The following is a 14,773-nucleotide window of genomic DNA, read 5'->3' as shown; positions in this document are numbered from 1 at the left end:
CATACGCGATAAACGATAGAAAAACCTAGGTTGTTTTATAATTTGAGTTTTTATAAACACCCAAACTGCCCAAGCGGCGAAATTTTTCCAGCGATATGACTGAAATCCTCTAATATATTTATATAGAAATAATGCACTCGATATTTCTTAATCAGCTATATTAATTCTCAACTAATAAACAATATTACAAATTACAATAATAATACGCTGGTTTCTAGACAAAGACAAAAACCGCCACTTTTTATATCGTCTGTCAGTAAACTACCAAATACAAGTGTATATAAAGTTGTCTACCTTACAAATCCTTTTATGAATGACGCGGTTAATGGCCAATATAAACTATATCTATCGCACCTTAACCCATTATATTTTCTATACGTAGTATAAGTAGCTTACCTTGTTGGCGTCACAAGCCGCGGCACTAACGAAGGACAAAATGAAATTTTGACCGGCAGTAAAGAAAATGGGTAAAATAAAATGTTTTCAAGCGAAAATTGGATAAATTGGGAAGAGTTTTGAATATTTTAGGATGAAAATAAGTGATTTACAAAAAGTATAATTTAAATAAGTTTTTCTAATTTTCTCCTGATTTTTTTTGGGGGGCATTTGACTTCATGGTTAAACCGCCACTGATCTCTACTCAGTACTCTACACAACGTGCAAAATAAATCGTTCCACTTTAAAAATCAGCTCTTCTCGACATCGGCAAACTTTTTAAAAGGCTTCAGAGAAAAATCGTCCCGGGTTTAATATATATAAAGGAATTCTAGGCTCTTGCGCCCATTTATTGTATTCGCCGTAACGAATGGGCGAAATCTAATTCTAGTTGCGTTGTTTCAGGTGTTTCATTTCGCTCGAAGCCGAGACAAATGACCCACTGAAAACGTCAATTGGTGTTCAGTTCTTCCCGATAAAACTGAAAAGGGAAAAAATAAGCCGATAAAACTATCCATCCTGGTCTCTATTTCTAGTTTATTACATTTCTACGTTTGAAAGGGCTATGTTAGATTTGTTTTGCATTTGGAGTTACTGAGATTCAGTTATTTTCTTTTTTGACTTTTTATTATCTATTTTGTTTAAGATTTGTCCGCATTCATGACATACAGGACACAAAGTAGATTTTAACAATTAATGCAGCAAAAATTATAATAAAAAAATTGACAGCTTCTAAACGAAAATTATAAAAGACTTTTTTAATCTAATCTCTACTAATATATAAAATCCTTAAGTGACTGACTCACTGATTAATCACGATCCTACTCAAACCACTCAATGTAAGAAGCTCAATTTTGGCATACAAGTTGACTCTAGGGTGCAGAGGTTCGATAAGAAGGGATTTTTCGAAATTCCATTTCCAAGGGGGTGAAACCACCCCTCAAATATTACAATATTTTTTATTTAAAAAACGGTCAAGTTGCCGAAAAAACGCTTAAATACGTATATTTTATTTTATTGTTTTACATATTTTAAGATTTTTTAAAAATTTTTACAGGGTGTTTCATAAAATATGACCATTGAGTAATCACGATTCTGCTTAACCTGCTTGACGTTTAAAGCTGATTTTTGGAAAACGGATTGACTTTAGGGTTTAGTGGTTCGGTAAGAAGTCATTTTTCGAAATTCGACTTCTAAGGGGGTGAAACCACCCCTCAAATATTAGAATATTCTTTATTTAAAAACCGGTGAGTTTTTCAGAAAAGCTCTTAAACACGTATATTTTATTTTGTTGTTTTACATATTTTAAGATTTTTTAAAAATTTATACAGGGTGTTTCATAAAATATGACATTGAGTAATCACGATTGTGCTTAAACTGCTTGACGTTTAAAGCCGATTTTTGGTGAACGGATTGACTGTGGGGTGTAGAGGTTCGATACGGAGGGGTTTCTCGAATCTTAAATCCCAAGAGGGTGAAAACGCCCCTCAAATATTACAATATTTGTTATTTAAAAAACGGTTAGTCTTTCGGGAAAACGTTTGGACACTCATAATTTATTTTGTTTTTTATATATTGTGAAATCTTTCAAAAAATCATACAGAGTGATCCAAAAAGTTGGGTAATTGATTAACCACGATTCTGCTTAAACTGCTTAACGTAAAAAGCTTATTTTTGGCAAACGGATTTTTCGAAAGTCAAATTCCAACGAGATGCAACTACCTCTCAAATATTACCAAGTTATATAATAATATCGCCATATAGTTTTTTCGCATGCTGATATAAATGTGAGAAAATTTTATCTAGTTTGTATGTTAATGGAAATGCTTGCTTTGCTTTATCATCACCATTACAAATGATTAATTCGACGCGAACGAAGTCGCGTGTAAACGGTAGTTAAATATAAATAAATACTTTGAATCTGCATAGGTTTGTTGCTGATTTTCCATTAAACATACATTATCTCCCGTTATGATTAGCATGTGTGACGTTCCATAAGTTTGAATTGATCGAATCGACTCAATTACCGGCGTACATCGATACCAATCCGGCGGTAATTTGTAACAAATTAAGCACCTCTCTGAGGTAACCGAATTTAGGCTCCATTACAACGCTGTCCAGACACAACTGTTCGCCTGAAAGGTTCTAACGTAATTTCTGTGGCATTGTCTCGTTTCCAGGGACTTTGTTATGACGCTCTGTCAACTTCGTGATTAAATAACTGGTCAAGTTACTGGAGTGCGCGACGTTTTGTTGGTTAAATTGAATCATATGGAACTACACTGGCTTTATTGATTTTATACGGTGAGAAGATATATACGTAATTGCTCAAATATTCGGATATAAAAAATCATAAAAATTAAAATGTCTAGGAACATCTTTGTCTGAGGGATAGGTAACCTTAATAATATTTTGAAGATATATATATTCTCCATTGAACACCGGAAAATATATTAGTTGTTTCATTTAAAATAAAGGAGTAACTTGCTTTTAAAAGTGACTTATGTTCTAGGTATATTAATTTTCTCTCACCCTGTATAACTTTTCGGGTCAAATTTCAATTTGGTTTAACATAAAATGGTTACTGTAATTAAATATCAGGAAATACAAAGTCCACTAGAATTTAGGTAGCTGTTATCGAAATTTAAAATTTACTCTTCATTTTCACAAAATGTGAAATATGTCAAAATCCTTAGATTTTAGGTATATGCTTCTTTAATAAAACTTACCTTTATTTTTTCTTAGAATCCGATTAATCCGTAGATATCCGATAATATCCATTAGAAAAAACATAACTGTGATGTGTAATTTTTTTTGGGAACACCCTGTATAATTCTATATATTTTTATAAAATGCTTTCAGTTAACCTACATATACTGCCAAAATTTCATTTCGATATAAACTACCGTTCTCCTTGGAGCTTCCGCGGCGTATGAGAGGCGCCACCCTGTACAGGGTGGGTCAAATTCGACGCATTTATATGGAAACACCCTTTTCTATAGGAGATAGACAAAAACTAATATCGGTGTCTGGAGCTCAATTTTTGTCAAAAACATGATGGTGAAAACCGCATATCGATGCTGTTACCGTTTCGGAGTTACGGGGTGTTTTTCAAAAATATGCATTTTTAACAAATCGCTGTAACTTTTTTGCTATGGAAAATTTTGTATTTTTATGAAAACATTTCCAAAGCACCTTTTTACGTAGAATTTAATGGTTTAACTATAATTTTTGTAAAATTAATAATTTAAGAATTATCAACAGGAAATTTGATTTTTTATATGGGACACCCCGTATATTTTTAATTTATTGAAAATAATTTAAAACTACCTTTCCAAAAATATAACACACTTGATATTTTGCTCGATTCCTCTTCGAGATATAGAGTATATAAGAATTCGCCCGCTTTAAATAAGTAGACTTTGAACGGCATCGGCTGTAATGCAAAAAAATTCTAGCTGTGAGCATCAATTAAAACGAAAATAATATTTGCTATGAGAGATGCAGAATTTTATAACATTTTAAAATATATTTAACCAACATCAACCCATTTAAACTATATCTCATAACAATAAAAATAAATAGCAAACCAAGACATGAGATTTTGCTACAGGTGTTCGACATATCGACCGTCTTCTGTTATAGACAGACGGGGCAGTTTTTGAAGATTTCTCGCGGAATTCATTAACTCAGTAGGGGGTGAAAGATACCCTCATAACTGCTAAGTATTTCTAATTCTTGTCTAGATTATACGGAAGAATAAGGAACCTTTATTCTCCCGCAAATATATCCATAGGATTAGATCCATGGGCACTAAGTCAGGCGGCCTCGACGGCTAACGGCTGGGATCTTGGTTAGCTATTCAATTATTCTTGAAATTGGCTGCAAAAATTTGCTGATAACTTCAGCGTTCAGAGGCGGTGCGTCGTCTTGCTGGAAAAATATGCTTTCGAGTTGCATTAAGGGCATATCATCAATAAGGGGTCCAAAGCCTACTAGTTAAAACTGGCCAACTTTTAAAAATTCACTATTTCGAAGGGGACACAAAATATCATGTGTAACAAAATATCAAAGGATAACAAAATATCATGTGTGCTATATTTTTGGAAAGGTAATTTTAAATTATTTTCAGTTAATTAAAAATCTAGAGGGTGTCCCAAATAAAAAATCAATTTTTCTGTTGATAACTCTTAAATTATTAATTTTAAAAAAATTATACTTAAACCATTAAATTCTACGTAAAAAGGTGCTTTGGAAACGTTTTCATAGAAATACAAAATTTTCCATAGCAAAAAAGTTACAGCGATTTGTTAAAAATGCACATTTTTGAAAAACACCCCGTAACTCCGAAACGGTAACAGATATTGATGTGCGGTTTTCACTATCATGTTTTTGATGAAAATTGAGCTCCAGACACCGATATTAGTTTTCGTCTATCTCCTATAGAAAAGGGTGTTTCCATTTAAAAGCTTCCAATTTGACCCACCCTGTACATTCGTATGAAGTTTTTTTCTTAAAATAGGTTCAAAAATCACCCCCTTAAATATTTTGGAACTGCATATCAGTAACAATAATCTCAGCTCAAAATTCTACCTCTAACTTTTAAAGCGATTCGCAAAACGGTTAAGGAAAAGAACGAAATCGCGTAATAAAAGTAAGCAAGGCTTTTTACATTATCCGGGAGCAGGCAATCCATCCCAGAACGAATTATAACTTTATTTATTATGCTTAAAACTTCAGCCAGGGCGCCTCCTCTGTCTGAAATACTACAGCCATGGAGAACGGAGCAAAAGGAAGAAGAAATATATTTTATCCCAAATGCGAAAATGTATTCGAACGGCTCCTTGTCGGAAGTGCGGAAAAAAATAAACCTAAAATATGGATCCTGTTTCATTTTTGAATGTCGTCTTTAATAATATTAAAAGAACGATATATTCAGGGCATATTGAATAACTAGATGACCTGATGAAAATCAAAGATTTTCCTTGCTTTAAGTAAGAACAATCTTCGGATTTCCAGGGGGGTTTTAACAGAACACTCTGTAAACTGTAAAAGGACTATAACAGTTATGGAGCGTCAAATTTTACATAAAAGTGATCTTTATACTTTTTTGCTCAAATCAAAATTAACCGAGATAGGGGGTCTAGAAGCTAGGGGAGGATAGTAGAAATTTAAAAAGAAATCATAAGTTGCAGAAAAATTTATATATTTAACATTTTCTTTCAATTTTCGCGAAAGTTATAAATCATCCCCCCCCCCATACATTCTACATCTTTCCTGATTTAGTATATCTCTGTAGTGTGTATTTTTATACAGGATACCGTGTTAATTTTTTTAACCGATTTACCAAGTGGTTTAAAAAGTTTGCAACACTTGTAAAACTTTAAAAAAGCAATTTATTAAAACCCTAGTTTAATTGAAGTATTTTTAAATTTTCAAGCACTTTACAGGCCAAAAGTTTGGTTTTAAACTGTCCCCTGGACATTAATTAAAAAGTTTTTTTACCGTACGCTTCCAAAACGAGTTTTTTAATCGACAAACAATTTAATTCCCTCACTATGTGTAATATATAATAATTTTTTTTGAATATAATTATAAAATAGTTATAATAATATAAATCATTCCTAAAAATGGAAAAATAATGGAAAAAATGGAAAAACAGCAGGGAAGGACGGAATAATAGCTGAAATATTTAAGTACACTGGGTAGGAGAGCTTGAAAAATTCTAGCAAATATATACACCAGCTGTCTAAGCAGAAAACATATGCCGCAAGACTGTACTAGCGCTAACATAATTCGAATTCAAAACAGTAACATACAAGATATTCACAAAAATAATAAACAACAGAATACAAAACACGCTAGAAGCTGCACAACCACAAGAACAACCAGGCAGAAACGGCTTCAGCATGATTAACATACTGTTCAATTTGCGAAGTTTGAGTCTTTCGTCACAGATTGTCGTTCTCTCTCTTATCCATGTTTATCACATGAAATGGAAATTTTGCGTCAAAAACGTAAGTCCATTACATCGTACTACTATTTTTTTCTTTTTACATACGGATTATCTTCATTACGTATAAAGGACTGTACTTCCTTATATCTAATGTGCACGAATAGAAAAAGGCAAACATCGTATTTGTATTACCCGCCAAAATCGAACAACACGAATTGCCGACTGTCAAAGTTAAATTTTAAAAAATCCGATAGTTTCCCGTAAATTTTTGTGGCATTTTCTGTGTTTATTTAGTTGTTTTTATTTATTTAATTTGTGTTTAAAATGCCGTCCCATTTTAGTGAAAAAGAATAATGGCTCATATTAAAAGTTATCGAGTATTTGAAACTCGAAAAAGATGCTGGAAAACCCCTTTTACCTGTGTCGGCTGTTTACTATTATAATTATTATTTTTCTCAGGTTTTAAGAGAAATAAATTTGAATTTTTTAGTGAAAATAAAATAACAAAACGAAATACGACAAAGCCTTTTTACCTTAAGAACAAACTAATAAAATCGTCTTAATAATAAAGACTATAATAAATCTTACTTTAACTAAGACATTGAGAAAAGAAACAACAAAAATAAAATACGACCTTCTCAGCAACTCAAAAATCCCTCTCATTGCCACTTTTCATGCCCTGCCTGTTCTTTTCGTTCTTTTTTCTCCTTCTAATTATAATTTAAAGCTAAAGTTTTTCTAATTTACGATTTTCCTCTATGAATTACTTTTCACAAGCCTGGCATAGCTCTCTCCAGAATATTAATATTATAATCAGATCTGGTCGGGAAAGTCCTAAGTGGAAATAGAAAAGTTTCATTTTCTTTAATGAATTCAGTGTAAGAGGCAGCGCTCATTTTTTTCTGCTTCCGTAATATTGGATTTATTAAAATCTAGTTTCTTATAGAATGTCTAAAGAATTTTTTATGATGGTTCAAATATTTAGGAAAAATTTTAATTTGGTTTTCTGAATAAAATGCAAAGTTATATTTTCATTTTCTTTGCTTAATTCGGTATGAGAGTAGTTTACTCTTTCTTTCTGTAATATTCTGATTTATTAAAGTTTAGTTTCTTATCGAATGTCTAGAGTTTTTTTTTCAGTTATTCAATGTTTTGAAACAAAAATATTTATTGGTTATTTTAATGAGATTAATTAAGTCTTATAATTATTGTTTTAATAAATATAAGACTTAAACAGCCTCTACATTATGCGGGGAACTCTTCGAAGCAGGTCAAAGTCGCGTTTCGTCGCCCAACTTTGTCGCATTTCGGTTTATTTCCAGTTGTCTTGATCCACTTCGGTTTGCCTCGACCTACTGTCGATTTCTTAAAGGACCTGAAAACTACTCGTGAGGAGGCCGCGGGTGATTTTTTTTGGCGTTTCCTGTTGCCTCGTTCAATTTTGTTTCGTTTTGAGCTATTTCCAAAACGTGGCGGTATCTGTACCCGAGGCAAAGGACTTTTTTTCATAAATCTCAGTAAAATAAATAAAACTAGACGTTTCTGAAATATCTGTTGTTAGGATGATATTTCGTTAATTACATCTCGTTATATGTTCATAATATATTCAACAATGTTCATATTTGAACACGCGTTTATCATATGTTGAGTGGATATTTAAGAACTAAACTTTTTACTTAATGAAGTTATAATATGTTACTATATCCTGCAAGGATATAGTTACATATTTTTATTATTTAATATCTTATAATGAATTAGTATATAAAATTGTATATGTTATGTTTGTTTACAAGGCCTTAATTGATTAATATACAGTAGTACTGCTTGATGGGTAATACAGGCAACACGATCAATATATCGAGCCGATTAGGAAAATTATTAATTGACCCAATGTCAATAAAAGAATGGTCCCCGGACATTTTTAAAAACCAATGTTTTCTTATTGTTTTAATAACTGTGACAGAAACTTTTTCATATAATAATAACATGGTTTGATATAAATCCATTAGAAAATAAGAAATAATTAGAGGATTTTTTAAATAGTTTAACACCGAGAATTATAAACTATAAAAGGCGGACCGCCAGAACAATTAGTCACTGTTGCACTGCAGTTTTACGATTTTAAGTTTTGGAAATGTATTTTTTTACTATCTTGTATTTAATAATGTTAGACAATGATTTAAACTAAATATTCCTGTGTAACGAAATATTAAAATAAAAACAAATGCCTTTATTGTCAAAAAATTTTACAATTTGTAGACAAAGGTAAAATAAACAAACAAAGTAAACAAACAAACAAACAAAAGAGAATATAAAAACATTATACACATTACATTGTCAGTCTTATTATTTAAAATAAACATTTATAAATGTTTACAATGTCAAAGAATAAAAAAATAAAAATAAGATTCAAAAAGAGTATGTTTATAGTAAATATCAATGACCTCTAAACAAATTTATTTTGATGTCATTGGTAAATATAGTAATAGCAAACATTAGACCAGTGTTTACAAGATCAAACTCGATTATCAAAATATAAGTCATTTACGGCTTAGAAAGCCTTGTCTAGTAAATAAGATTTCAATGCTTTGCGAAATGAAGAAAATTATTATGTTATGGATTTCATTCCAAATGGCAGGTGATTGTGCATTTTTTTTCGAATTGTATAATATTGAATTTTTAACTAACTCTGGGCGTGGGGTAGGTAGATAAAGATCTTGCTCCTCGTTCCTGAGTGGATAAGTGTGAGATGAACTTTCTTGAGAAGCTGATACATGCTTACGTATTAGTCAAATGGATTTAAATATAAAGAAGGAAGGAAGAGTTAATATTTTTAATATTTTAACAAAGTTCTCAAAGTTCTGGCAATGAGTTCCGCTGTTTAGTCCCAGTGAATATCGAACAGCTCTCTTCTGGAGCTTGAAAATGCGGTCAAATTGAGCCACACAACACGTACCCCAGAATGGAAGGGCATATCTGAGGTGCGACTCAAAAAGTGCATAATAAACAGTTGTAGCCACTGACAAGTTAAGCTTCTTCGAAATAGATCTTAATGCAAAACAGGCAGAGCTTATTTTTTTCGACAAAGCGTCAATATGCATGTCCCAAATTGTCTACAACAAGCCCTAAGAATTTTACAGATTTTACGACGTTAATGGTGGTGTTGTTAAGTACAAAAGGCTGCAGCGAGTTTTTAACGACAAAGCTTAGAAAACTAACGCTTTTTTCCAGAAATATTTCGTAAAACATTTCGGGGATAGTGTAGAGACTGTTTTAAACTTGATATACTCTTAAATTGGCATAGAAAAAAATTAACTTTATCAAAGTAATTTATCTCTACACAAAAGTATCTGTTCCATTCAGTAATAATACGAAACAATACGAAAAAAAAACGTTTAACTTCTTTATACCCATAAAAATGCCTATTTGATAATTAAAAACCCAAAGTCCCTCAACTTAGTAACAATAATACCCCTCAACGATAAGCGCTCGTCAGTAAGGAACACATTAATCCTACAAACAATGGATTTTAATCCCTTTATATTTAACAATAAAAAGAAGCGGCTCGTTTAAAATCCTATTATGTCTAAATTGACACCGGGGAATATTTCATTTCGATCGAATTTCATGCTTAATATCGACGGGGATTCGTACTCTCGAAGATTATGATCGATTGGAAAAATTTTAATTGGATTAAGGACGGAGAGCCGCATTATTATATGAAGTGTATTTGGAGTTCTAAAAGAATTTAAACAGGATCGGAGTTCGTAATTTGGAGTTTAAAATAAAATAACTGCCACAGAATCTTCCAATTGATTTTTTTTAACTGAAACTAAAAATAGCTACTAACTTACTATAGGGAAATTAGAATAACTTTGGTTGCACATCATAATACGACCATCAGCAAACTCCATAGGACGACACATGGTGTCATTGATGACGTGCAACGAAAATTGTTTTAATTTCCCTTTAGGTAACTAATTGACATTTGATTAAATTAGTAGCAAGTTTTTTTTGCCACTAATCTGTCACGACTAGATAAGACTCAATAGATCCTTACACACAATAGTAGAAGAATACATATATTTGGGATAACTAATACACAGCTCGGGATCTCTACTACCAGAAATAGATAAGACTCAATAGCCCCTTACACACAATAGTAGAAGAATACATATATTTGGGATAACTAATACACAGCTCGGGATCTCTACTACCAGAAATAAACAGAAGAATTAAGATAGCATGGGGTACTTATGGAACAAAGTCAATCATATTCAAATCTAGAATGCCACTTAAACCTGCACACTTAAAACGGACATTATAAGGAAACTGCAGGTCGCACACCGCACTGTTGTGTATTGTTGGCTATGTGGGCCCAAGTTATCCCTACCAATTTCCTAATATCATGGTCGCATCTCAGGTGTGGCCTTCTTCTAGGTCTCTTAATTCCTCGTTGGTACCGTGCTGTAATTTTTGTGGCCCATCTGTTCTTCTTGCCAGGGGCCCTGCCCATTTTAAACACAATAGAGATATGCTGGGAGTAACCAAGAGAGACCGTAAAAGAATAGAGTGGAGACAACAAAACAAACAGGTAATAGAGGTCATCTACATAGTCAAATACCTCAAGTGGCAACGGCAGGACCCCTGGCAAGAAGAACAGATGGACCACAAAAAATACAGCATGGTACCAACGCCGAATTAAGAGACCTAGAAGAAGGCCAAACTTGAGAAGTTTTTGAAGTTTTTTTAATATAAGAGCTTCTAGCATTCTAGACCTAACACCACTGCACATTGTCCTCGGTAGTTGAGTTAACTCCCAGTGGATAACATACCAAGAATTTACAACTTTGAGAAATACCTCACTGTAGTATTGAGTAATAAAAAGGATTGGAAGAAAGAAACGCTTACTCAGCATATAAAAGACCATATCATCACGTGGTATACTGATGCTTCCAAAACCAAAGCAGGGACAAGAATAGGAGTATTTGGGCCGAAAACTAAATACTCCGAACCAATGGGCACCTACCCCAGTATCCTTCAGGCAGAAATTTACGCTATCGAAAGATGCGTACAATTTATTGGTAGATACGATAGATAGGATCTATCGAAAACAGGAAATTGCCATCCTATCCGATAGTCAAGCAGCACTTAACGCGATCAACTCAGTAACCATCAATTCGAAGTTGGTCAAAGAATGCCTAGAGAAGCTCAACAAATTAGGCAAAGAAAATAAAGTCCTCCTATTGCTGGGTGCCTGCTCACCAAGTGATAGAAGGCAATGAAAAAGCAAATGAGCGAACACTCCACTAACTGAACCAGAACCGTTCTGTTTTCCAAACGGAAACCAACTGAAAGCGGAACTGAAGAATCTAGAAGACTCCATCCGTAACTTCGAATGGGTGTCATCCATCGGTCTAAGACACTCGAAAAAGTTCCTCAGAACTTACGACCGAGAAAAATCAAAGGTTTTCCTTTATTTAAGTAAAAACAATCTTCGGAGTCACGGGGTTTCTAACAGGATACTGTCTCCTCAACGAACACCTCAGTAGGCTGAAGCTGAGAAACAGCGGCGAATGCAGATTCTGTGGGGAAAATGGGGAAACACCAGAACACCTTATCAGCGAGTGTGCCGAGACGACGACCATTCGTGCCATGAACTTTGGTACGTCTGATGTCGAGGATGGATTATAATGCTGATACTCGTTATAACTCAAGAAAGGGGAACACACAATAGATCTATAAGGTCGCGGTGATTAACTCCCCTCCTAAACATTCTAGATTCTACTATAAGAGCTTCAGATGCCCGACACACTATTGCCGGACACATATAAAGTAGTAGGAAAGACTTGGAATCGTGACAACCTCTATTTGTGGCAACTTTTTGATGAGCACCCTGTTAAAAGAGAATTTCCCTATTTATAAATACATGTAAAAATTAGATTTTGATTAACTACGTGATGAGCGTAATAATCCTAAAGCCGGATCCTCTACTATAAACTTTCTAGCCAATATCCCTGTTCAATTTCTTGGATAGAGCCCGATACTGGTCCGTTCTAAGCGCCATTTCCATTTGAATAAGGTCGACAAAGTGCATTTTCTGGTAAAAAGGTCATCTCAAACGGAAATTGATGGCCGACAGCGTCGCACGGCTCAATTTATCTTAAACTGAGTGTGGTCGAAACGTGTTCAGTTTTTTTCAGTCACTTAAAGTCTTGCTAGAACTTTTGTGATGTTCTTTGACAAGTTACTCGCCATATTTCGTGTAAAGAATACGTTTTCATATAGTTTCGTAGTGTTAAAGTTTGTTCAGTCAATGGCATTGGCTTTATAATGATAATAATAATCCCATCGAAAACATAGAATGTAAAAAAATGCAAAATATTGATACTAAAATATTAATACTAACAATTTATATGAAAATTGTTGAATAGGTGCTTAAAGAGAGACTAAATAAAATAAACTGACTTAGTTTTACATGAGATTTCACAACTTTTTATAGCGGAGGAATTGTGTTGCGAGACTTGGCATTTTTATATTCTATGTTTTTGACGGGATCTTATTTCTTTTTGTAGGTTGTCCTTCTATTTTTTTTCGGGTCATACAAAATTATATTAAAAAATTTAGACTATAAGTCATAAATTTTGAATTATCCTATAATTAATTAAGTCAGATAATATCAATTGAATTAATTCTAGTTTTCTAACGACTTGTGTTTCCGACTTTCGTTATAACTCAAATATCAACTTTAAAAATGTTCAATTCATAATTTTACCAATGCTTATTCAAAATTATTTTTTTGTCAATTTTACACATATTTTATTTTTTATCTCTAAAATTATAAGAGATAAATCCGTGAATTTTTTCTTAAGATATGTATTTAATATTTTACAATCAGAATATTAACGAAAATAAAATAAAAAAAATTATGCCTCAATGCAGCCTTGAACTCGGGCCTTCCGAACTATCGGAATACTTCGCCACCGCGCTATCAAGCCTTGGTTGAAATATGTTCATGTTCAAGCCTAGCATTTAACATATTAAACTAAAAAAATAATAAGTCTGACTAGAAAAATATCATAATCTTTGAATTATGTTGTTGGTACAATGATATATAAATTAAATCAGAAGAGACCGCTCCGATTAATTCTCGTTTTCTATCTTTTTCTCGTCTGGAAAACCAGTTATCGGTAGAGGCTAGACAGCTAACTTTTAATCCATAAGGATATTTCGAGATTTTTAATTTTTTTCTTCCATTATAAGCTTAAAGCTACCTAAAATTCAAAATTTGAAGTTTGTGGCGCATCTAGAAGTACATTAGAATTTTGATGATCTGTCAGTGAGTCAACGGCAAAATTAAAGAAATTTGACAAGCGATAATTCATAAACTACGAGGTATAATTACTAGATATTAATCTAGCCAGCTATAGTATGTCTTCAAGTGTAGTGGAAATTAATATTCTTGCTTTATCCACAACGATGTTACAGAGTGGTGAAAAGTGCCGCTAATACCTAAGAAAAGGATGGTACAGCTGTACTCGACTTGGCGGGGGCACTGCCGTGCCCTTAGATTTATTTTATTATCAAAGACGAGATGTTACAAACATATAGTAACAACAGACTTAATCATTACATTTTACAACAGAATAATAGATAAAAGTTTATTTATTTTTTTGTTTGTTACAGGTACAATTCCAGTTGATTGATGTGCTAGTCAGAAAAAGTTGACGACTTTCAACGCTTGAATAAGTTTGGAACAAAATCAACAATCAAAATTCATAGCTTCTCAAACCTAACTCTCATCCTCAATGAGAAACAATAACATTTAATAAAGTTGGTCTTGAAAAAATTGTTATGTGTTCAAACAATATATATCATCGATGAATTAGAACATTTTCCATTAGATGAAGATATTGAAATAAACAATGGAATTGAAGTTGATGATATTGATGAAGATATGACGTCGCATTATTGAATATTGACCGCACAACACAAGTTTCTAAATCTCAAGGAATTGAAAAGCGATACTTTGAACTGTTGTTCCTTCAAAACGATTGCTATAGATCAGGATGAGATAACGTCAAGTTGTTGGAGTGTTTTCAAAGGATTTGAAGAGGAATTGATGGAAATAGAACACAGAAATGCCGTACAGTTGCACCAGGTAAAGATATTTAGTTGTTCTACAGTTAATTTTTTCATTTTTACAATTGACATTTACCTTTTAAAAGCCTATTAAGCTGTACTGTTCGGGTTGCTCTCAGTGGTCGCCTAAAGCGGGTGTGTGGCCGAAGGAAATATAAATTATATTTCAGAAATCTGCCTAAAGCATAGCCCGATCCTGTCGTGTTAAGCCACACACAAAATTCCAAACACACGGGTTGT

At 33.0% G+C, this 14,773-nt stretch overlaps 1 protein-coding gene across 1 annotated transcript in view; it reads left to right on the top strand.

Annotated features, from left to right (window-relative positions):
- Positions 1-14,083: 14,083 nt before the first annotated feature.
- Positions 14,084-14,773, top strand: part of LOC115875371 (neuroligin-1-like) — a gene marked incomplete at its 3' end in the record, with an annotated part of 252,959 nt that continues 252,269 nt past the window's right edge. The window contains exon 1 of the mRNA XM_030890798.1: positions 14,084-14,552. The remainder of the gene's footprint in view (positions 14,553-14,773) is intronic.

The sequence above is a fragment of the Sitophilus oryzae genome, unplaced genomic scaffold, assembly GCF_002938485.1.
Source record: "Sitophilus oryzae breed Bouriz unplaced genomic scaffold, Soryzae_2.0 scaffold_1384_pilon_pilon, whole genome shotgun sequence".
NCBI classification, from domain to species: Eukaryota; Metazoa; Arthropoda; class Insecta; order Coleoptera; family Curculionidae; genus Sitophilus; species Sitophilus oryzae.
The sequence above is the reverse complement of the archived record's forward strand: the minus strand, read 5'-3'. Positions and strand labels throughout refer to the sequence as shown.